Source organism: Mustela erminea, chromosome 6, assembly GCF_009829155.1.
Source record: "Mustela erminea isolate mMusErm1 chromosome 6, mMusErm1.Pri, whole genome shotgun sequence".
Classification (NCBI taxonomy): domain Eukaryota; kingdom Metazoa; phylum Chordata; class Mammalia; order Carnivora; family Mustelidae; genus Mustela; species Mustela erminea.
The window spans coordinates 10462611-10485971 of NC_045619.1; the positions used below are offsets into that span (position 1 = coordinate 10462611).

Consider the following 23361-nt stretch of genomic DNA (forward strand, 5'->3'; position numbering starts at 1 on the left):
CTCAGGTAGTGAGCCCAGCATTGTGCTGGGGACAGGGCTGCTTTTGTTACTCTATTACACCAAAGAGGCTCAGAGAAGGGTGTGACCTGCCCCTTTTCGGATGGCTGGGAAAGTCACCCAGGCTGAACCAAAAGAGGCTGTTTGGCCGCCCGATGCCTGGTATTCCTTGAGACCATGGCTCAGTTTCTTGAGTCGGATTCGATGGGCCTCACCAGTGCCCACCTCTGAAGAGGGTCTGCCCAGCAGAGCCATGGTCACGGGGGTAAACGAGGGGCGGCGGGGAGCTCTCTGCAGTTACGCGCTCTAACCGCCAGGGGGCGCTGTGTCTTCTGCTGAGGTGGGCGGGGCGGTGGGGGAAGGTTCTTCTCGCAAGGACTTTGGCCTGGGACCCTGCTTCTGGTCCCTCTTGGGGCGGGGTCGGGGGTGAGGGGGTGCATACAACGCGTTGCGGACAGCCCTTGCCCTCTAGGAGCAGAGACAGCACAATCACTTTAGGATCTGCAGGGAGGGGCCTTGAAGGGTGGGTAGGAGTGTACCCAGCAGCCTGCGGTGCGGTTGTGGAGGGCAGAGCTGGAACCCTGTTGTCTGTCTCCTGCTTGGGGAGATAAAGGTGGCTGCGTCCCAGTTCTTCTGCCCCCTCCCAGTCCCATCCCGGACCTGCTTTCCTGTTCTCCGTTGACAGGAGGGAGGAATTTCCGACCAGACGTCCTTGCTCCTCCAGTGAAGCCTAGCTCCGTGGAGTTCCCTGCACACACACACCAGGCTGTCTCACGCCTCTGTGCCTTTGCACAGGCTGTTCCCACAGCCCGATACATTCCTCTCCACCTTCTTCAGCTGATCAACTCCTACTTCTCCGTGGAGATTCAGCTCGGGCAGTGGCTCCTTCCGGGGAGTTGCTGCCATCCCTGGCCTGGAGGGGATGTTCCCGCGGCCGGAGGTAACGTTCCGCTGTGGACCACCCGAGGACAGGCACTGGCGCATGCGGCCCCGTAAAAAGTGTTGGAGACGCAGAGGACCGCTCCAGGCAGGGCTTCAGTGTGTGGGTTAGCGGATCCCCAGGGCCGAGAGAAGGCGCTCGTTTCCTCGTGGATGCGGGACACAAGCTGAGTGTTCCCGCCAGGTGCTTGTGTGCCCAAGTGCAGGGGTACGGGCCCGGATGCTAGAGCTTTATTTCTGCATCTCCTTCCTCCTCCCCAGCTTCTACCCTCTTGCGGGGAGGGGGGGCGCAGGTGTGTGGGCCTTAGCCAGGGAGGGGCTAGGTCCTAAGAAGTACGTATGGGGGTCGGGGGTGGGGGAAGGGTAATGAGCCGCTGCCGTCTGTCCGGCACAAGCGTAGATCTGGAGTTTAACACTGTCTCTGCGGTCAAGCTCGCTTTGTGACCTCGCGCGAGTCGCTCTTCTCCCCCGAGCCTCAGTTGGCTCGCCGATAAAATGGGAACGCAGCAGCCGCACTTCTCGGCTTGCCCGCGGTGGAGCGCCGGCCGCCGGCGGCCGGACGGAGGTGAGGAGGGGTCCACCCGCGGAGGGGGAGTCGGGAGCCGCGGGCGTCCCCCGGCGTGCGCTGGGGGGCGCTGCGCACCTCGGGCGGCCCGCCCCACGGCAAGTTTGCCTCCAGCTGTTGAATGCGCTCGCGACGGCGTTGGCGGGACCCGGAGCCCGCAGGGGTGAGCCGGGATGGGGGCCGGGGCGAGGCCGGGGGCCGGGAGTCGGGGGCTCCGCGGTCTGCGCGGCGGCCGCCGCCTCCCCGGGCGCTGCAGCTGCGGCGTTGGAGCCGGGCGCGGCCCCCGCCCCGCGGCCGTGTGTCTGTGCGTGCGCGTGTGTCCGTGGAAGGATCCAGCCGGGAGAGGGGGCGGGCGGGGTCTCGCTGCGGAGAGGCCTGCGGAGGGAGCCGGGCGCCGGGGCGGGCCGGGGCGGACGGACAGACGGCCGGCCGCGGGCCCTGACGCACGCTGCGCCCCGGCCCCCTCCCGGGCGGCGGGCCCCGCCGAAGCAGAGGCGCGGCGACGGGGAGGCGGGGGTGGCGGTGTCTGCGCGCACACGCTCGCTCGCAGACACACACACACACACGCACACACACGCACACGCGGGCCACGCCACAGACACACGACACGCACCAAGCCCCGGCCGGGCGCCGCGCACACTCGCACCCGCGCTCACACTCACACTCGCGCGCAGGCCCCGCAGCCGCCGCTGCCGCCGCCGCCGGAAGCGGCGCTCGGCCCGGATCCCGGCTGGGCTGGAGGTAAGTGAATCCCTCCGGATCCGAGCGCCGGCTGGCCGGCGAGGCGGTGGGAGTGAGGGCTGGAACCAGAGGGCACCCCTCCTCCACCAGTGGGGGTGGGGCTTGTTGTGGGGGGGTGCACAGCTGAGGATGGGGGGTAGGATGAGACCGGGAAAGCCACCCCCAGGGGCTCCGGGGTCTGGGGAATCACTGTGAGACCCCCCCCCGGGGGCCCCCCTGTGTGGGAGTGCGGGTGGTGGTGGGCGGAGGCGGGTTGGGAGGACGCGGAGGACGGTCGGTGAGGTGAGCATTTTTGGGGGGTGGTGCAGAGGCTCTATGGTGGACGGCTGTACCAGTCAGTGCCACGCCGCACCTCTCTGCCCCCATCCTTGCGAATCGGGGACCCTGGCCCCCTGTTTCACGGAGTGCTGCCGGGGTCGAGGAATTCATCTTCGTAGCTGGTAAGGGGGGTTTGGTTGGTGCTGCTCCAGGGGGAGGGAGGCAGGGTGGGGCTTTACCCCCTTTACCCGCAGGAGGGCGATGGATTTGGTAAGAGGACCAGACGCGGGGAGTGGGGTCCCCTAAGTGGGTGGGGGCCCTGGCAAAGGCTTTGCTCCCTTCTCCGTGGTGCTGGTGTGGGGCAAGCAGGGAGGCAGCCCCGGGAAGCAGCAGGAATCGGCAGAGACTGCAGCTCTGGCAGGGAGGGCCACGGCCCCAGGCTGCGTGTGTGTGTGTGTGTGTGTGTGTGTGTGTGTGGACTCCAGTGACTGGCAGAAGATGGGGGCGGGGGAGGGTGGGCGTGTTGGCTGGTGGGGCAGCGTGTGCACGTGGGGAGGGATGTGTGTGCCCTGTGTGTGTGCACACAGGGCTCTGTGCAGGGGTGGACCCTGTTCTCTCTGTACACACACACACACACACACACACACACAGAGTCTGTGATCCAGCAGGGTTTTCTTGGACTGTTTGGAGGGGACAGAGCTGGTATGCGTGTACGTGTGTGCACTCGGGGAGTGTGTGTCCAGGACAGAAGCAGCCACAGTGTGTCAGGCATGCCCAAGGAGAGACAGGAAGGGGATGGTGGCGCTGGCCCTCGACTGAGCTCAGGAGGAACGTGGGACTTGAGGGTACTTTCTGTCGCTTTGTGCTCCGTGCTGTGCCCCTTCCTCTGAACCCTTCCTAGCCCAGTGGCCACCTCTGGAGGACACTGCCTCCATCCCCTTGCCCCCCCCCCCGCCCTTGCCGAGACACAGGTGTTGGACTGGAGTACGTGTGTGTGTGTCCAGGCTGCGGCTGTCGCTGCTGTCAGCAGCCCAGGCTGTCGGAGGAGGAGAGAAGCTGGGGGGCAGGGGGAGGAGGAGGGGGTGCTGGCAACACCTGGAGGAATGTGGTAGAAGCTGCCAGCCCTGGGCTGCCTGATTTAGTCATTGAGGGACATTTTCATACACAGAGCCGCATCATGGGGGTGGGGCGGGGAGGATTTTTGCCCGTGCACACATATGTCTAGGGCTCGCACACCTCTACCCCTGGCCTGCCAGGCACCTGTGGGACGTAGCGGGTCTCAGCCATCAGCAGGGCCCGTGGGCCTGCGCACACGCATAAACGTGTGTCCTATGAGGAATGCACACACACAGGCTATGTCTGTGAATGCCTGTTTAGAGTGAGTGGTGACTCTCAGACTGTGTACGTGGGTGGTGACCTCTGGGCCATCTGCATCTGGGCAACAAGAAAGAGGAGTAATTGAAAGGGGGGTGTCTTGGGGAAAGTGTGCGTAATGCCAGCATGGGCCTGTGGGTGTGACGTCAGTGAGAACCTCTGGGTGTGACATCAGCGGCAGGCTGCCAGTGACGTCACTGGGATAGCAGTGTGAGGGGTCACCCCCAGCAGCCAGAGTGTGTGATGTCAACGGGGAGGGCGTGTGGCCGCATGTGCCTCCGTCCCCTGTGTTGTGAGCTGTGAGAGGGGGAGGAGGATGGGGTCCCTGAGGGAGAGGTCCCTCTCCAGACGCCCCAGGTGGGTGTGGGGCCCCTTACCTGAAGGCTTGTTCTCTGCCCCCCACCTCTCAGTGGGGCGTCTCTTCCCTTCCTCCGACAGTCCCTGTTCTCCACCAGCCCCAGCCAGGTCACGGAGATACGTGTTCATGTGAGCAAGGACGGTGTGCAAATTCATGTGACAACACGGCCGAGGGGAAGGGCCTGCTGGTTTTAGTCCCGTGTGGCTACTCTGTGCTTTGTGATTTAGGCCTTCCTGTCACCTCTCTGGGCCTCGGCGTCTCATCTGTAACCTGGGGCAGGGGTGGTTGGAAAGGTGAGGGGTGTCACAGGGAACGGTGGGCCTCTGGGGTGCCGGGTGCCTGGCCTGTGGTGGGGGCTCGGCCCCTGGCTTTCTGTCCCCCAGCTTGGAGTCTAACTTTGTAAAGAACTTCTTTCTCCCCACTTGGATCCTCAGAGCCGTCCTGTGGGGCTGGCCGGCTTCTGTCATGCGGTCATTTGACAGATGAGCAAACTGAGGTCTGAAGGGTGAGGCGAGTTGTCCGTTGATTGAGTCCTTAGAATTTGCACCCCCCCCATCTGCCTTCCCCAGCTCAGTGGGTGGGGGGACACTCACTGGATTGGCGGCTCCCTTCCCACAGGGCACTGTCTTTGTTTTTATGGACAGACAGGGAGCTCTGTGCATTGGGGGTGGGGAGTGCCCAAGACCAAGGTGTAGCTGGCCACCATAGAGGCTGCCTCTACCCCCCCAGCCCCCTCTTGCTTGTCTTCCTACCCCACAAGCTTCTGGCGACTGAGCCTTCTCTAGCGCGCTCCTTGCCCGCTGCCCCGTGCGTCTTCCTTGCCTCCTGAAGTCTGTGGGATGTCTGCTTTGGAAGCAGAACTGCTTCCAGTGACATCTCTGCTGAGCGGCTGTGTGTGACACGGGGGTCAGCGACGCTGTCCTCTGTCTGCGAGGCGGCAGCTGTAGTCTTGCAGGCCGGGGGAGTGAGTGTGAAAGTGTGGGATCCATGCCCACGGCCGGGAGGTACCCATCGTGGTCACCCTCCCCATTCCTGCTACAGTGCCCTCCCCGCCCCCTGGGCCTAGGCCCATCCCCCCACAGTCTGCAGTGGTGCCCCAGGCCCTGCGGAACAGAAAGCCAGGAAGCAGGATTGCCTGGAAGCCCGAGCCTCCTTAACCAGTAGTCTAGAAGGTTAACTCAATCCTCTGCCTCTCACTGCCCTGTCTGATCCCCTATTGAATTAACCTTCTCGTGTCTCAATGAGTTTTGGGGGCAGAGTCACTGCCATTATTATGGGCTGGCGCGGGGAGGATGGTGGGGGGTGCTGGGAGTTGGAATAATAGAGCCCTTTCCCCTCTGGTGAGCAGACAGCCCCCTGGAAGGCCCCGGAGAGGCCCTGAGGGCTAGGGAGCCACCTGGCAGGCCTCAGCTGCTGGGTGCGCTGGCAGCAATCATTACAGAGATAATAATAATAATGATATGAGCTAATATTCATTGAGCCCAAGAGCCAGGCCCAGGGTGAAGCTCTTTGTAAGTGTTTAATCCCCACCAAACCTTCTGCAACATAGCCATTCCCATTCCTCATCTCCTATACAAGACACAGAGAGGTTACAGATCGGCTCAGGGCCACACAGCAGCAGAATGAGGACGAGAAGTCCCACATCTCTGCCAGGGGACCTTTCCATCTTGGGGTGTCCCAGGGCGAGGGGCCTCTCCAAGCCTTGCCTTGCTCATCTGTCAGCAGGAGAAGCAGTGGGTGTGGCAGTGGCCACAGGAACAGAGGGGCAGGAAGGCTCTAGGGTCTCAGGTCTGTTCCACATTCCTTCTGTGCTCCCCCCACTCCTGGGCAACCTGTGACATCCCCGAAGCCAGCAGCACGCTCTCTTGTTGTCCCCCAGCACCGAGCACCAGCGGGTCTTTTGGGGGCTCCCCTGAGTGATGGAGAGGGTGCTGCTCCCAGATCAGTATCTTCTCCAGGCTCCGAGGCTATCATGGCCTCAGCGACAGTCCCCTTGGGCCACTCTACTATCCTCTCCCCCTTTCTCAGTCAGCGAAAGAGTAGGGGGCCAGGGTCCAAATTCTGTCTCTTTTTAACGGTGTGTGTCTTGGGTGAGTAAGTTCCCTTCCAGGAGGCCCTGCTTCCTCAGTATAAAGTGGGGATAACGATGCCGGGTTCCTAACTTTTCCAGTGCGGTTACGTAAGAGAATGTCAAGTGCGGAGCATTGTGTCTGGCACATAGTAGGTGTCAATTAGATGAGTTCCCTCCCCCTTCCCATCTGTCTCCCTTATTCATTCCTGGTTCTCTGGAGTGGGTCCTGGGCTGTGTGCGTGTGTATGTGTGTATCCCTCTCTCTTCTTTCAGCTTCTCCGTTCACCCCCTGAAACACATAGAAACTGTGTCGGGAGCCAGGCTGGGGGGCCCCACGGAAGTGTGAGAAGGGTCTGGGAGCTGCCTGTCCCCCCAGCTAGAATGTGCAGAGGGCCTGGGAGGGGGCTGGGCATGTCTGCTGTGCACCTGTGCATGTATGTGAGTAAGTGTATGTGTGGGACTCTGTGCATGCCGGTGCATGCTGGGGCGGGGGGGGGGGGGCGGACAGCGGGGAGCAGTTCCGAAAGGCTGCCCAACCAGCCCGCTCTGGACCCAGCCCCAAGACTCAGACCTGCCTCAGTTTCCCTTCTTGGCCTGGCTGGGTCCCCCTCTCTCTGAAATTCTCCTGGGATGGTGGAGAGACACAGGCGGCGGGGTTGGCCGGCCACCTCCCTTGCTTTCTGTGCTTCTCGCTATGGGGCTGTGTGGGGAGGTTCATGGTTCTGGTTGTTTAGCTGTTCCCTCTGTGTCTCTTCTGCTAGTACATCAGCTCCACACAGGCGCAGACTAGTAAGCCCTCAAAAATGACTTGGGCAAGTTCCCCTATCTCCGTGCTATTTTGAGGATGGACTGATGCATTTTGCATTCAGTACACACACACGCGCGTGCACGCATGCACAAGCGTATCTCACCCAGGGATAGCTGTGGGGCCCCGGGGCTCAGGCAGGAACGCATGGAGAGGAGTCACGTGGAACATCTGGAAGAGAGATGGGACACGTGGAGCATCTGCCAAGTGCCCAGCGTGGGGCCTACGCACAGTAGGGCTGGAGGGACAGGCGGTGGTTCTTGGTTGTCTGTGACCTGACCCCGAGGGAGCCGGCCGTGGAGGCTGCAAGGGCAGGTGTCGAGGCAGCCTGGAGAGCTGAGTGTGGGAGAGGCTGGGTCGGCCGCTTCTGTTTGTCTGCTCGCCCCCCGGTGGGGTCCCGGTGACTGCACACCTGCTGGGTGCCAGGCACGGGGCTCCACACTGGCTATTTATTATCTTGTTTAATTTTGGCCTGAGGACGGTGAAGGAGGGCCAGCCAGCTCTGGGTGGGGGCAGGCCAGGTGGAGAGACCATTAGGAGCCAAGGTCTGGAGGTCGGAAAGCCTGGAGTGGATTTTGGGAAAATGAGTCTGGAATGCGATTAGGGGCTCCATTACACAGGACGGTCAATTTTGGGCTAAGAAAGGGAACGTTAGGGGCACCTGGGTGGCTCAGCGGGTTAAACCTTTGCCTTCGGCTCAGGTCATGATCTCAGGGTCCTGGGATGGAGCCCCACATGCAGACCCACATCAGGCTCTCTCCTCGGCAGGGAGCCTGCTTTTTCTTGGCCTGCCTCTCTGCCTGCTTGTGATCTCTCTCTCTGTCAAATAAATAAATAAAATCTTTAAAAAAAGAAAAGAAAGGGAACGTTATCCTTTTTGTCAGGGAGCACCACTGTCTCTGGGTGCTGTTAAAAATGCAGATTCTCAGGCCTCGTCAGCTGAGACTTTGATTCAGGAGGGTCGATGTGCGGCCCGGGAACCTGCATTTTAATGCATTTCTAGAATATGAATTCGCCCATGTTTGCTGGTTGGAGGGCAGCTGAGGGGGCTGCGTCTTCTGGATCTTTCCACACAGGTGGGGAGGCACCAAAGGCATCTGCATTTTTCAGAGGAGCCTGGGGTCAGTTCTGTGTGGCCCTGGTCTGTGGCAAGACCAGGCCGGTACTAATCATCTCCGTGTTCACCAGCTGCTGTTCTGAGCTTGCCCAATGGCCCTCAGCAAATCCTCAGAACGACCCTCTGCATCGTTCCTGTTGCACAGACGAGGAAGCGAAGGCAGAGTCAGCGGTCTCGGGTTCAAGGCCGCACAGCCCGTAAAGGCATGAAATGCGGGGCAGGTGAGGTGAGACCAGCGAGGGCCTGCCCAGCGTTTTGGAGAGAGACCATGCCCTCCCTCTCCCTTCCTTTGGTGCCGGGGTGCTGGTGGAGTTGAGCCTGGAGTTATGCCTGTGAGCAGAGGCTGGAGGCCACCAGGTGGTGGAGGTGGGAACAGAGAAGCCAGAGGAGGATGGAGAGCCCGGAAGGCCTCCCGGAGGCGGCAACGCAGAGTTGCACAGCCGTGAAGCTGTGGCCTGAGGCCGGTCATCCGGTGGGCGCTCTGGCCCACGCAGGTGGCGATGGGCCGGGCGGTGAGCGGGTGTCCATCCCCCGTGCGCACACAGGGCAGGCCCCCAGGGTGCACCCGCGCAGCTCTTCCCGCCGCTCCCCGCCCCTCCCCCGGCCCCGCCCAGCAGGGCACGGGCACGTGCACGGCGGCGGGGTGGGCGGGAGCGCGCACAGGGAGCCCCTCCCGGGGTTGCCCGCACCCCCTCCACCCCCGCCCTCACCGTGGCCCGCAGCCGGGGTTCTGCCTTACTTCCCTTTGCTTAGAATTTCCAGCCGCATCCCTCGCAGCTCGCAGCCAATTTCACGGCCTCTGGGCTCTGCACGGTGCGCTGGATCGTAAACCCGCGGGCGCTGGGCAGGGGGCTGGCGGCAGGCCGAGGCGCGTGCCCGGGGCAGGGGGCGGAGGGGCGACCCAATCAAGGGCCTGTGACTTGTTGGCGACGGGGTATGTGTGTCAGGTGGGTGTGGACAGGATGGGGTTGGGGGGGCACCGCCGAGAACTGCCCTGGGAGTGTGGTGCAGTGGGTGTGCAGGTGTGGCCCTGCGTGTGCTGGGGGGGAGGGAGGTGGGGTGTCAGGGAGCGGTCCCCAGTACGCTGGTGTGCCGGGGGCCTGTGTGCGTTGGCCTGTGAGGCCGTGTATGGGCCCCTCCGTGCCTGTGGGCATGTCTGTCTGGGTGTGTATGGTGGAGCACGAGTCCCTGCCGTGGGTGGTCCACTGGGAGTGGGCGCCAGTGTGTTTCCACGGGTGTGTTGAGGGCTATCTGTGCCCTGGCCCCAAGCATGGTGGCACTTGTGTGAGTCCACGTGTTCAGGTGGGCGCTGCTATATCAGGGTTCTGTGGGCAGCTGTGGATGGTGCATCTGGGTCTCTGTGCACATGTCCGATTGAGGGGATGTGGGATTCTGGTGTTAGTTGCTCTTCAGTGTCCTGTGGGTGCTGGCGTGTGTGTGTGTTTGTGTGTGTGTGTCAAGGTGTCTGCTGGCCACAGTGCTCCGGGTTAAGCGTGGAGGAGGTATCCCTGGGGGACCTGGGCCTGGGAGCCCTTTACAGGAGCCAGCTGGTGCGTCCTTGTCCTCTGCCTTTGAGCTGGGCAGTGCAGGGCGCGCGTGCGCACTTGTGTTCCAGGGCCGCCAGCTGCCTGCGCTGGGAGGGTCTATGTATGTTTATGAATGGCGGTGTTGAGGGGGCCAAGGTGTGAGCCCCCTGCCTGTGAGGGCAGGCTGGGAGGACCATCTGGGCTGGTGGGGGGTGCAGGCCAGGCAGGGAGAGGGGCCTCTGAGGGCAGAGAGGCAGTGTGTGCGCGTGTACGTGTGCGCACAGATGGGAGAAGGTTGGGTGGAGGCACATCTGTCCGGAATAGTGTGTGTCTCTGCCAGGGGAGGTCAGGCAGGTGCATTACTCTTAGGGTGTATGAATGCATATGACCGGATGGTGCCCAGCAGGGTGTAGGCTGTGGGCACACTGGGAGAATGGGTGTGTGCGAGTCAGCAAAGAGATGGCACGGGGTGGGGGGGTTGCTTGTTCCCTGCAGCGGAGGGCCTGGGGCCCAGTGGTAGAAGGAGTAGGTCCGGTTGGGGTTGGGGTGACTGATAGGAGGGTGGTGTGGTTGCCCATGTGCGGAGGGAGGGGCTGTGTGTGGGACGACAGGGAGTGGGAGTGGGAGGGTGTGGGGACCGTCCCCACCTGGGTATGCTGTGTGTGTCCAGGACTGAGTGGGGTGTCTGGCTGGGACGTGGGAAGAGCCTCAGACTCAGGAACATGAGCGAGACTGGGGTGGGGTCGGAGGAATGGGGTCCCTTCCGCTCCCCGAAACTACCCATTTGTTGCTTGCCCCTGCTCCAGGAACCATGGAGGGAGTGAGTGAAAGAAGTCCTGTGGCCCCTTCCCTCCTCTTACTCTTGAACCTGATGGGGCGTATAGGATGGGGACCCGGCCTTCCCCATCTCCCAGCCTCCATGTCTCCCATCTCTCAGCCTCCATCCCATTACTCCCGGCCTCCCTCTCCGAGCCTCCGTCTCCCCCGCCTCCATCTCCCTGGTCTCCCCGCCTCCATGTCCCCACCTCCCTGCCTCCATGTCTCCCGTCTCCCTCCGTCTCGGCCTCCATCGCCCTGCATCCCTCCCCTCTCTCGGCCTCCTCCCTCTCTCTCACACTGATATTCATTTGTGGTATATTTGGTTGCCATGGGAAACCTAAGAAAGAAGTGAGTGTACCCTTCAAGACTTCAGCATTCTCCCTCCTCCCTCCCTCCTGCTGCCCCCCTCCCCCTCCTTCTCTCCTCCTCTCCTCTCCCTCCTCCCCTTTCTCCCCCTCGCTTCCTCCTCGCAGAAGGAGAGGACCTGGGTGAGAAGCTGCCGCTGCCTGAGCTGGACCAGGACCCGGGACCCCATTGCTCCTGCTGCCGCCGCCGGGCGCCGCCGCTGCGGGGGCCTCCCTGAGACCGGGCCAGGGATAGAGCCTCGTGGGCCGGAGGGTCCCCTTAGCCCGCAGACATCGGTAAGGACAGGGTCCTTCTGACTGTGTGCGAGCGTGTGGCTGCGTGTGAGCCTGGCTCACATGACCTGGCCTTGTGAACTGTGGTGTAGCCAGGCCTGTCGCCTGTTGGTCTCTTCCTGTCTTGCCCGGCAATAACCCCCCCCCCCCGCACCCCTGCTATGGGCGCCCCCACCTGCTTCTCCAAGCTTCCCTTCCTCCCGGGCTGCCTGCGAGGCAGCCGGCAGAGTGGCAGGCCTTTCTGGGGGCCGGGACAGGCTCCCTGTGGTGGGTGGGAGGAAGTCGCACTCCTGCCCCTCAGCCTGGCCTCTTGTACCTCAGTGGGGGGGCCGGGGCATCGGAGGGGGCTGCTGGGGTGGGGACCGGGGTTTCCGGGGTCTCTGTCCTCCCTCAGGAGGGGAGGGAGTCTCTCTATTGTCGGGAGGGGCAGACTGAGGGGCTGGGAGCTGAGACGCGGGGCAGGATCGATCGGGGCCTGACCGGTGTCAGGGATTTCATCGGGGAGAGCAGTCAGACAGCTGGAGGCCGCCTGCAGACCGGAGCTGTTGGTCTCGGCTGGGGCTGGTGGCTGCCCCAAGAGGAGAGGCTGTCGCTGTCACCACGGCAGTGTTGGTGGTGGCCACGTGGAGGGAGCTGTGGTCCGGGCGGGTGCTGAGTGACGGTGGTTGCCTTGGCGAGGGAGCCGCCTCTGTGGCATTGTGGTCTCCATGGAGAGAGGGGGAGACAGAGGGAGGAGGCTGGCTGTCTGGGCGCGGTGTTGCTGGTTGCTAAGGAGAGGGAGATGCCGTCTCTAGGACGAGGTGGTCCCCACGTGGAGGAGCCGTGGCTGCGGAGAGGTTGAGCGCCCTGAGGAAGGGCCGGTGTTAGAGGCTCTGGGGGGGGGGCATGCAGGGGGCGGGAGTGAGTGGGGCGGTGGGGGCTCCGTGGGGGGGGGGTTGGCGGTGTTACAGGGAGGGGCTGCGGCCCTGGGCTTGGTGCTGCTGGGCTCCTGGGCTGACACAGAGTTCTCTGGGGGGGAGGGAGGTCCAGTGGGTGGGTATGAACGGCGCCCTTCACTGCCAGGTTCATCCTGTTCACTCCCACGTCTGTGGCCAGGTGCCCCCACCCGTGCCTTCTGGAGCCTTCCTCCTCCTCAGGGCCTCTGAGCATACAAGTCCCCCCTCTGGATGCATGTTCTCTCCTTGTCCCCAAGTGACTGGGTCCCATACCTCACGTTTGCTGTGCTCCAGGATACCTGGAATTGGTACTTGCCTTTGAGGCATCAGAGAGGGGAGGTCACTTGCCCCAGGTTGCACAGCAGGCACACACCGAGGCTGGGATTTGACCCCTGGGTATCTGTCTCCCCAAACACTCAACTCACCGGTCCTGACCCCTCCCCTGGGAGCCTGTCCCTCTGTGACCACCCCACTGAGAGTTGTCTCTCTCTTCCCTCAGTCCCCAGGTCCTTTTACGAAGCAAACATTTCACTTCAATAGTTACAGGAGGCAGCAGCTTGGAACAGCAGAGTCCGGGGTTTGAATCCTGACTCCGGCACGGACAGCTGTACAGTCCGGGGCCTCAGTTTCCCAATCTGTAAAATGGAGACGACGCACATGCTTCTTGGGCTTGTCGTCCCTGGGGATAAAGTATGTCACGCCCCGGGTGTGGTTCCTGGTGCGTAGCAGAGCCCCCGTTAGGTGTCAACCCCCCCACCATCAACATAATTCCTTCCACAAATGATGGAAAAATTATTTTCTGACATGCCCGGGGAGGACAACAATGGTGATGTCTCGCCGGAGGTCAGCCTCTCTGCGTCCTTGCCTGTGACCCTTGAGCCCTGGAGGCAATGACTTGGCTGCAGGAAGTGGGGCTGGAAAGGAGAAGGGCCTCCAGGAGCCACACAGCACCTTGGTCGCTGAGCAGGGCTGGAACCTGGTGTGGCTGGCTTGGCATTCCGTGCTCCCTGCCCGCCTAATCCAGGGGCCTGGGTGCCTGCTGTCCTCACACAGGCCTTGGCCCTCCAGCTGCCGCCTAAGCCCCCCACCTCCTGGCTTCCCTCAGGGCCCCCAAGTGTCCTGAACCTGCCCAGCTAACCCCACCTGGGGCACGGCGTATCAGGCGAGTGGCGGGGGGTGTCCCGGGAGCAATGGATTCAGGGCAAGTCCTTCCTGCTACTAGGGGCCACGGACGGAGAAGGAGGTCCAGAGAGTGACATCGGAGGGGTTTGGGAGATGAGCGGCATGGCGACTCTGAGTGACACAGACCTGAGTTCAGAACCTCTCTCTGCCGCTTTTTAGGTGGGTGGCCCTGGGCATGTTTCTTACCTTTTTGGGAACCTCAGCTTTTCCCTTTGTACGATGGGTGTGATAGGGCTCAGCTTTATTTGACCCGCGTGCGGCAAGGGGGTGACAGTAAAGCCCAGCGTCTGCCGCCTAGCAGGGGCTCCCTGCTCTTTCGAGACCTTCGGCGCCTTTCCAGTGACCTGCGGGAAGTCGGGGGAGAGGTGTCCTGTGTGGCCCCAGGTGGAAGAAGGGGAACCAACCAGGGCATAGACCTCCGTTCCTTCCAAGAGACTTTCTGGCGGTCAGTGCTGTCTTGGGATCGCCTGGGGGAGAGGCAGTGAGCGCCCCGTGACCCGTGAGGCCACATAAGGCCAGCAGGACCTAGGGTTGGGGATGACAAGACCTCGGATCCCATTGTCATGTTGCCATTTATGGGCCGTGGGGTCTTGGGAGTCTCAGCTTCCCCACCTGCAAAATGGGAGGAATGAGAATGAATCCAGGTGTGTGGAAGAGACGGGGTTCCCTCGAAGCTGCCTGGCACCCTGTTTTCCAGAGGAGGAAAGCAAGGGGCAAGGAACTCATGGAGCTTACGGGGCGGCTTTTTCTGGAGCTTCTGCTGTGTGCTGGGCGCCCTTCCCCCTCCAGACTCCATGGGGCACTGAAGTCCTCAGCCTGTGTACTTGCTGGTCCTTCTGCAGGAGTTGCTGGCCCTCTCTGGGCTCCCACCTGCTCCCTGAGCTTGTCCCGTGCTGCCCCCCGGCCCCCCCCATCCCTGTTCCATGTCGCCTCCCCAGGGAGCTCCGTCCTAAGTGCTCTGTTTGTGGCCCTGGGCTTCTTCTCTCTCTTGGTAGCCCCTAACACAACCAATTGCTCTTTTTGCTTTTTGTTTTTTTGCTTTTTTTATTATCCACCCTTTCACCAGCACGGTGTCAGCTCTTGAGGGCCGGATCGTTCTCGGTCTGGTTCCTCCCTCTATCCCAAGCACCTTGAACGGGGCCTGGCACATAGTAGGTGTTCAGTCAACACATGATGACAGCGTGGATGGGTAGCCCTGCTGGGGGCCCTGGGCTGCCAGTCTTGTCATTCGCATCTTAGCCACAAGGCCCTTGAGCCTGGGGAGGCCAGGCCAACTGGCCCCAGAGACACAGCGGGGAGTTGGTGGCCGAGCTGGCCTCGGAGCCCCAACTGCGCGCTGACTCTGGGTCAGGTGCTTTTTCTGCTCCACTACATCGCCTTGCTGGGGGCCTGGCCTTTCAAACTGGAGAGTTCGGACTCCACTCTGACCACAGAGGCAACACCGCAGAAAGGCTCCAAAGCGGGGACAGCTCCTGCCTGCCATAAGGAAGAGGTTTTGGTAGCAACCTGAGTCATCAGTTCAGCCGCTGTGTGCCCTTAGACAAATTACTTACCCACTCTGTGTCTCAGTTTACTTGTTTGTAAAATGGAAATGATATCTTATCTAGATGGGCTTCTGGGAGGCGGTGGACTTGGAGCTTTGGATTTGCAAGCTTGACTCCGAGGCCCTCTCCCCAGGGAAGACCAGCAGCCTCTCCTGAATTACCCCAGTCCTGGGAGGCTCCGTCGCTCCTTCCTGAGGGAACTGAGCTTCTGACTTCTGAATAGGGAGGTTTATACTGCTTGGAAAAGGCCATTTTCTGCCCTGCCAGCCTGGGCTCTCACCCTGCCTGTCTCCCCTCCCCCCAAAAAGAGAAAAATAGAAGAAAGAAGGAAACTGGTTTTCTTGGGGCGCTTAGTTCGTGCGGGGGACATTGCTGTCTGTGTCCGCATTCATAGTCCCAGCAGCTCAGGCAGAGTAGGTCTAGTTAGGCCCATTTTACAGATGACCTGCCTCAGGTTTGGGGAAGTTCTCCATGGGGCATAGAGCAGGAATTTGGACCTGGGCCCAGAGGCTCCTGCCTGCCCTGTTGGGAGGGAAGGCACCTTGGAGGCATCTGGGGTTGGTCCACTCTGGGGTGACCCGGGGAGTGAGCTGTTGATCCCAGCCCCACCAGACCTGATTTCGGAGGCTGGACCTCGAGAGAGACTGTGGCATGGACAGCCTGCTCCCCCATGCCCCCCACCCCTTGCCTGGGCCCCCCCCCCGGCCCCCTGCTGGCAGCGACATTAGCCCAGGGAATAGATCTAGCCTTGTGTGCAATCCCAGTGGTTCACTCAAGACCCCATTTGTTTGGGGAGGAGAAAGGGGGGTCTGTGGTGCCCAACAGAGGTGGGATTCATGGACAGGGCCCGGGGGAGGGGAGTAGGCTGCCTGGTACGAGCCAGGCCTGGAGGACTGCCAGGAGGGAGAGGGATAGGAGGAGGGGTCCTGCTTGTACCATTGGGGCAGAGTGTTATATTCTGTTATATATGGGGGGCTGTGTGCGTGGGGGTGCAGGAGGGGGGCAGGGGGAGTCTCACCCCCATTACTTCCTAGTTTGAAGGAAGGCGAGTGTGGTGGCCCTGGCCTCAGGAAGTCCCTGGTCTTCCAGCGGGGGATTGGGAGTGGGGGAAGACTGGGCCATCAGGATCCTTGTCTGGGGAGTCATAGCCCTTGTCTGGGGAGTCATAACCCCTTCAGGGAGTCCCCCGTCTCCCAGGAGCCCTAGTCTGAGGGCAGAGGCTCCATCTGCTTCCTTAGTGTAGAAGGAGAGCACAATTCCTTTGAGTGGGGGCTCCCCGAGTTCCGGGAAGACTTCCTGGAAAAGGCAGTGCCTAAGGATTGGGAAGGGGTTAGATTTAGGGCAGGGGCTCCAGGCAGGCAGGTTCTGTGGTTGGAAGCAAGACACAGTGGGTTCCATCCCGATCCTGAGTGGTCCTGTGCACCTGAGTCTCTCTGTTTACTCATCTGTGAAATGGGGACATTGCCTGCAGACAGCGCTGGGCTCCTGCAGGGGCTGGAATTAGACAGGGTTGCGTGAGGACTGTTTACACAGAGCAGGCCATAGGACTGCTGGGGACTGCATGGTTGGTGAGGCCTGAGGCATTCTGGAAGTTGCTAAAAATCCATTACCCCCCCCCCCCCCCCCCCGCCCCTTTGCCTCTGCACTGGGTCACAGCTCAGCCAACCTAGCTTCAAGGTTTACAAACACAGGAGGGAGGGAGACTCTGTGCTGAGCTGTGACAGGGAGCCAAGGGCCATAGCTCTCCTTCCTGCCTCTGACTTGCTGTGTGACCCTGGCTCATCTGACACCGTCTCTGGGCCTCAAGCCGAGACCCAGCTCCTCTTCCCGAGGATATCATCTGAGGTTTATGGGGAGACACAGACCTTCCCCTCCCTGCTCAGGGCTTTGCTTTAAGGATAAAGGTGGGAGCTGGCTGAGGATCCCAAGCATCCTGGGAAGAGACGGGCCATAGAAGGCTCGGCAGAGGAGGGCAGGTACCCCATATTATGGTGGCTTGGGAGCCCTTGAGCTGAGCAGGGACTGGAGGAAGGAGACCCTTCTTGCCTCTGTCTGACATTCTGGAGGGTCGGCTTGGGGTAGGTGGGTCAGAGCAGGAAAGTCCTGGGTCTCTGAGATGGGGTGACACACTGGTCAAGCCTGTGGGCCAAGGCCTGGGTTCCATTCCCTATTCTACCCTAACAAGTTGCCAGGCCTCTGCAAAGTGGGAATTAAAATAGTACCCGCCTCCGAGGACTGATACTCTAGAGTGCTTGGGGCCGGCTCCTGGCATACAGTGTGTGCTCGGTACATGCTCGCTCTGTCTGTTGTCGGGGTTCCCGGTGGCAGGTGCAGGGGAGCAGGGCTTCAGCGGCCCTCCCAGCCGCCCCCTCTCAGGCTGTTGGGGATGGGCTGTGGTGCATGGTGTCCCGAGGCCTGGGATGCCAGTTTAGGAAATGCGGGGGTGTCTGCCTGGCCCCTCCCACTCTCCCCAGTACCTGCCGGACAAGATGTGGACGTTGCTGCTGGGTTTTGGAGTAGGCGGCCTGCGCTCCCTGCCAGCTCCTTCGTCCTCTTGCTGGCTGCGTGGTTCTGGGCAGGCCATCTCCGAACCTCAGTTTCCCCATCTACAAAATGGGATCAAGGTTCTTCATGAGGATTAAGTGGGACAAAGCAGGCCGGCAGCATCATCTGCTCCCCTACAGGCACACGTGATGCGTGGTACTTGCGGTCATCGTCACTGCCCTGCTCCTCCCCCCTCTGATCCTGCTGGCCCTGGTGGCTGCAGCGGGGGAGGGGGTTCCTGGCTTGGCTAAGACGGCAGCTGACCCGGACTCTCTGTTCTGGATTCTGGATTCAGGGGGAGCTCCAGGGAGGAGGAACAGGACTGTTCCTAGAGACCGCCCCCCCCAGGCCTGTGGCGGGGCGGGGAGCAGCCTGCAGACTGTGAGGGGCCTGAGGAGAGGTGGGAGCCGGGCCTCGGCGGGGGACTGGGACCCTGGAGTGCTGGAGGGTCAGAGCGCACAGGGTCTCCATCCCCTGCCCTGTCCTCCTGGGCATCCTGACACCCAGAGAGGCACTGGCCCAGGGTCACTGGGCGGTGAGTGGCCGGGCTGAGGGCGGAACCCAGGAAGACCCAGAACTGTCCCCTCCTGGGGCCCCTGGGCCGCTTCGGATCGGATCGCATCCCCCCTGGGCCCGAGCGGAGCTTTCTTGGCTCTGCCGCTTGTCTCTCACTCCATCTGTGTCTCCCCATCTTCTGTCTTTTGTCTCTCCACTCTGCCCATCTCTGTGGCAGCTGTGGTGTCCCTTCCTCGGGCCATGCGAGGAAGGTGGCTGGCTGGCTGCTTGGGTGTGCGCACATGCACACGGGGTGATTCTTGTGTGTTCGTTGGGTGTTGTAATGTGTATGTGTAAAGGGGAACGTGTGAGTGTAGACGCCTGCTTCCTAACTAAGGAATGGACGCGTGCTCTCTGAGCGACCAGCTGGGGCCTGGTGGGGTCCTTCCCTGTGATTCCAGGCCCCCTGCAAACACACGTGTGCCATCTGTCCTTACCTCCTTGGGATTCGCCTCGCAGCCTCTCCCCCTGCCCGCGCCCCCGACTCCACACTCTGCACCTCTGCTCTCGGGGACCCAGAGGGGGCCTGTCTGGCTCTGCCTTGGCCGAGGTCCCCCTTACGTGGCCATTTCCCTGTTGAGGGGCTGGGTTGGTTGCACATTTTCCACTTTCACCAACACGGCATGATTTCAGATTCTCCCACCCCTGACCTGGGTGGGCGCTCGGTGATGTGGGTGGGCTCGTGGGTGGGGATCAGCTTCTGAGGGTGCCTGTGGACATCTGGGTCCACTCTTGGCTGAGGGCTTCAGAGAGGACTCCTGTTCTGGGTGCGATTCCTGCTGGTGGGGCTCCGTGGGGCCTTGGCTGTCCCTGGGGCAGAATGCTGGGGATTGGAGATGCTGTGGCAGCTGCTGGAAGGCCGTAGCACCCCTTGCCATCCCCTGCCTGCTGTGGCCCAGGACCCCTGGCCTCTGGCCCTTGGCACCGAGGGAAGCTGCTTTGGCACCTGGCTGCCCAGGGCCCCTGGGTGGCCCTGGCTTTCTGGAGCTGGGAGTCAGGCAGAGAAGTTGGCACAGGGGCTGGTTCCCAGCCTGTGCTCTGACCTCTGTCTCCATACAGCCTCTGCCTACCTCCTGGGGCCCAAGCCAGGGTCAGTCCTGGGACGTCTTCATTCTCTTAGCAGAGCTGGAGCTACCTTGGTGCTGTAGGGAGTGAGTATTGGACGGGGAGTCCTAGGGCTACGGTTTGAATCTCAGCTGTACCCCTTGCCCTCTGGGCGACCCAATTCTCTGGCTGTCCTTAGAGCTCAAGGGACTCATTTATTCTTTTGATTTAACAAGGCCCAAAGAATGCTTCCCACAAGCCAGGCACCGTTCAAAGAGCTTTACAGAAATTCAGTCCTCACAACAATCCAACAAAATGTCATGATCCCCATTTTACAGATGGAGAAACTGAAGGGGCAGAGAGGTTCAGGATCCTGCCTGTGGTCCCAGAGTGAGTCAGTGGTGAGACTGGGATTTTGAACCTGGGCTATCTGACTCCCAGGGCCTCCACCCCCAAGCACCTTGCTGTGGGAGCCCTTGAGGGTCTGCAGGGAGCAATGCTCCTTCAGGATCTGGGCCAGCCTACAGCCCTGGTCTGAGCCTTGAGGGAGGTCCAGGAAGGTGGTCCCGGACCACGGTAGGTGTGGCAGCTTGGGATCCCGTGGGACTCGAGTGTCCAGCTCGTCACTCACCGAGCAAGTCACTTGACCTGGCTGAGCCTCAGTTCCCACCTTGGTGAAACAGGGTCATGGTACTTACCTGGCAGGGCTGTGGTGGGAATTCCGTGTGGTGAGGCCTAGGGGACCCCAGCTATGTGGCAGGGACTCAGGACGTGGTGGCCAGCTGTGAGGGCTCCGTGACAAGGGGAGAGGGAGGCGGTTTCAGGGGTGGCCTGTGCCGGCAGAGTTGAGCGTGCAGACTTAGGAGCCTTGACTGGGAGCCTCCAGGGGGGCACACAGACAGCCTCCCCTCATCACTGGTGTGTCTGTCGTGCTTCTGGACCCAGTGCTGGGACAGTCAGCTGTGTGTGCACGTATGTTGGGGCATACCGCCACCCCTGGTGTCCCCCACATACACGCAGCCATGATGGGGAGACCTAGAATCCTTGCTTTGGGGGGGCTGGGATACAGCCTCTGCTCCCTCATTGTTGCAGATGGGGAAACCGAGGCCCAGGCAGGGGAAGGGGTTTGCTCCGGGGCCCGCAGGGAGTTCCAGTTATCTGAAGTTTCATTGCTCGGCAGGACCTTGTCTAAGAAATATAGGGACAGACCCTGCCTTTGGTAGCCCATCCTGGTTGCCCTGGCCTGTCTCCATGGGGTCAGTGCCTTGCTGTGTTGGCTTCTGTCCATCCCACGCTGTGTTGATTGGAACATGGGACACTGGACAGTGGAAGCCAGGGGAGCAGAAACCTTGCCCAGCCAGGAGCCTGGTGTGCATACAGTAGGCTCTCAGTACACATTGGTTGATCAAGGGAACCTAGCAATGAGCCCTTCCTGCTCTCCCACCATAAAGGCTGAATTTCAGAGGGGCGGGGACTTGTCCAGAGGAGAGCAGGGGAGGGGAGCCCAGACGTCCTGGCTTCCGATCCCAAACCTTCTTGCTCTCTGCACTCATGGATGCGTGTAGCACGTGCACACACACACGTACAAGCGCACATGCACACACCTGAGCACATAGACACATGCTCATTGCGCTTGCTCTATGCCTCGGTCCAAAAGCTTCACTCTGATCATTGCTCAATTTTCTAGCTTAAAAGTATCCATCTGTCCATCTCTCTGCCAAGGCCGTGGGCTGGACACCTAATGGGACGCCTGTTCTGGGGCCTCCACCGTCTGTGGCTGCCCCCAGGATGGGGCAGGAATCCCGGAAGGGGTTTCTGGGAGGGTAGGACCTGCCCAAGGGACACTGCCCCAGGCATGTCCCCTGCTGTGTCCCCTCCTTCTGGCCACACACCAAGTGGCACACTGAAATCCCTGCCCGAGCATCCTGATTCTCCCCCTCTGCCATTTCTGGGCTGTCTCCGGCTTAGGGGGAAAGAGGGTGTCATTCCTGGGGACCAGCCTCCCCCGCCTCCCCCAGGAAGCCTGCCCTAATGCCCGGGAGGATGGTAATTAGCATGAGGCAGGCTGATTAGCTCAGAAATTAAGTCTTTGTTTCCCTCGCTCCCCAGTTTCCCTAATTGAGCAGATGCGGAGTGGGGGGAAGGGAGGGGCTGTGGGCTGGTCACGGGGCTGGGTGGGTGCCCATGTGGCTGGGTGCTCAATGGTGGAGGTGGTGGGAGTGATGGGTGGGGGTGGACAGGGGCCCGGTTGGGGTCCTGCGGTGGGGCTGGTGGAGGAATGCCTGGGTGGGGTTTGCACCTGGTGTGGACCCCCAGGTTGCAGCCCTCTGGGGATATGCTTGCTTGGCTGGGGGCAAGGCATCACTCCCAGGACCCCATTGGAGTGCTTGTGGGCCATCATTCTTTCCTTCAATTCTTACCATCCGATCAGTAATCATAATCGTTGTCCTTTGTTGAGCGCCTGCTGTATGCATTCCCTGGGCTGAACACCTTTTGTGTATCTCCTTGTTGAGTCCTCCTCACTCAGTTGTGCAAGGATAGGACCCCGTATTTTTTAGGTCAGGAACTTAAGGCTCAGAGAGGTGAGGTGACTTGTCCAAGGTCACACAGCTCAGAGCAGCTAGGGCAGTGTTCTGACCCAGGCAATCTCACGTGGCCCTGTCCCGGGCTGAGGGCCATTTGGGCTAGGGAGGGAGGAGCCTGTGATCAGAAGGTGGCCAGTCTGGGTACTGGATGCCAGGGTAAGTGAGACCTTTGCCGTTCTCATTTGTTATACTGGGATCACTGCGTTCGCTGTCTTGGGTTATTGGGAGGAACGTTAGCAAAGACTGTAATGAGGATTTAGTTAGTGCTTCCTGTGTGCCAGGCAGGTGACACGTACTCATGTGTTTTCATCTTTCACGCTCACAACAATCCCACACACCACGGGCAGATACCCACCCGTTTCACATTCGCAGAAGCTGAGGTTGAAGTGGAGGGGAGGGGCACTCCTGGTCCCATAGTTAGTAAGCAGGGACCCAGGGTTCGGCCCCGGACCATCCTCCTTGATCACCACCATAGGTCTGTGACACCTGTGGCGGGGCCTGGCTGTTGGTAGGTGCTCAGAATGGTTAGTATCCTGTCCCCCTCTCAGAAGGAGCAGGTTCCTTGAGGTCCCACACCACTGGGGGATGCAGGGGAAAGCCCTCCTCATAGCAACCTGTGGGATAGGCATTGCTTTTATGTCCATTTTAGGGATGGGGAAGTTGAGGCTTGCCCAGGATCTCACAGCTGGTGAGGTATAGGGGCCCAGATTAGAACCCCGGAGTTCTGGCTCCAAGTGCTGCCATGTGGGAGACAGGCCTGTCGCTGGGGAGTGAGGTTCCCGTCCTGATCTTCATTCTCTGCTCTTGGGGGTGGCGCTGTATGTCCCTGGCTCCTCCCCGCAGCTGTGCACGGGGTGAGGGGTGGGGTGCCCAGGTCTCCAGCCTCCACAGTGCCCTGCCTCTGGAGGGCGTCCCTAAAACTCAGCTCGTTCCATCCCGGACTGCTCTAATCCAGCATCCTGACTCCGTGGCTCCTTCTCTGAGGCTCTCTGTTCTGGGGTGGGCACTGCCGTCTTTCAGCTGCCCACCTGGACCCTGGGGGTCATTCCTGAACACCACGTTCAGCCCCTTGTCCTCGTCCGGAAGGTGACTGGTGTGTCGCTGAGACCTGCTCTCAGGTCCTCTGGTCACCCTTCCACCCTCACGGCAGCTCCGCAAAGGCTGCTCTCCGCTCCTGTCCCTTCAGCTCCTTCTGCGCTCTTCCCTTGGCAGGACTCCCTAGCGTTTCCCTGGCTCCCCACTCTCCTTGAGCCAAGATCCAGAAACCTTATCCTGGCTTCTGAGACCTGCAGGGACTTGGCCGGCCTTAGCGCTCCTGCCTGGAGGGACCCTCTCCTCTCACAGGCCATGAGCCAGTCCTCCTGGCCTCGTTCCAGTTCCTCAGACTGTCACCCTCTGGGTCCTGATGGGTGTTTCCATCACCAGGCTCTCCCTCCACAAAGCCTTCCCCGACCCGGGATAACGAGGTCTGCAGGTGCGCTGGGGCTGTCCCTTTGATTCTAAGAGCCTTTTGAGGGGAGTGGTATTGCCCATTTTGCAGATGGAGAAGCTGAGGCTCAGGAAGCTGGAGTCGGATCCCAAGGCTCCTCACTATGGAGCCCGTGTTCTCGGTGTGTGCATGTGTGTGTGCGCGCTGGTGTGCGCACACCGCCGGCGCTGTCGTCTGTTGTCTGTGCCAGGCGGTGTTTGGGCTGGGATGAGCCACCCCCCCTTGGGAGAAGGAGGTCTGGGATGGTCTCTGGGGACCAAGTCTGCCTCTTCCTT

At 61.2% G+C, this 23361-nt stretch overlaps 1 protein-coding gene across 11 annotated transcripts in view; it reads left to right on the forward strand.

The window, feature by feature from the left end:
- Window positions 1-697: 697 nt before the first annotated feature.
- ELFN2 (extracellular leucine rich repeat and fibronectin type III domain containing 2) overlaps window positions 698-23361 on the forward strand; it is a 59494-nt gene continuing 36830 nt past the window's right edge. For 2 of the 11 annotated variants that reach the window (XM_032346356.1, XM_032346357.1), the window contains exons 1-2: window positions 1836-2242; window positions 11044-11211. The gene's annotated coding sequence lies outside the window, so the exon portion shown is untranslated. Of the gene's footprint in view, window positions 938-1604; window positions 1665-1835; window positions 2243-2283; window positions 2683-3156; window positions 3346-11043; window positions 11212-23361 lie in introns of those variants that run through there. The other 9 variants (XM_032346364.1, XM_032346366.1, XM_032346365.1 and 6 more) reach the window with 7 other exon arrangements.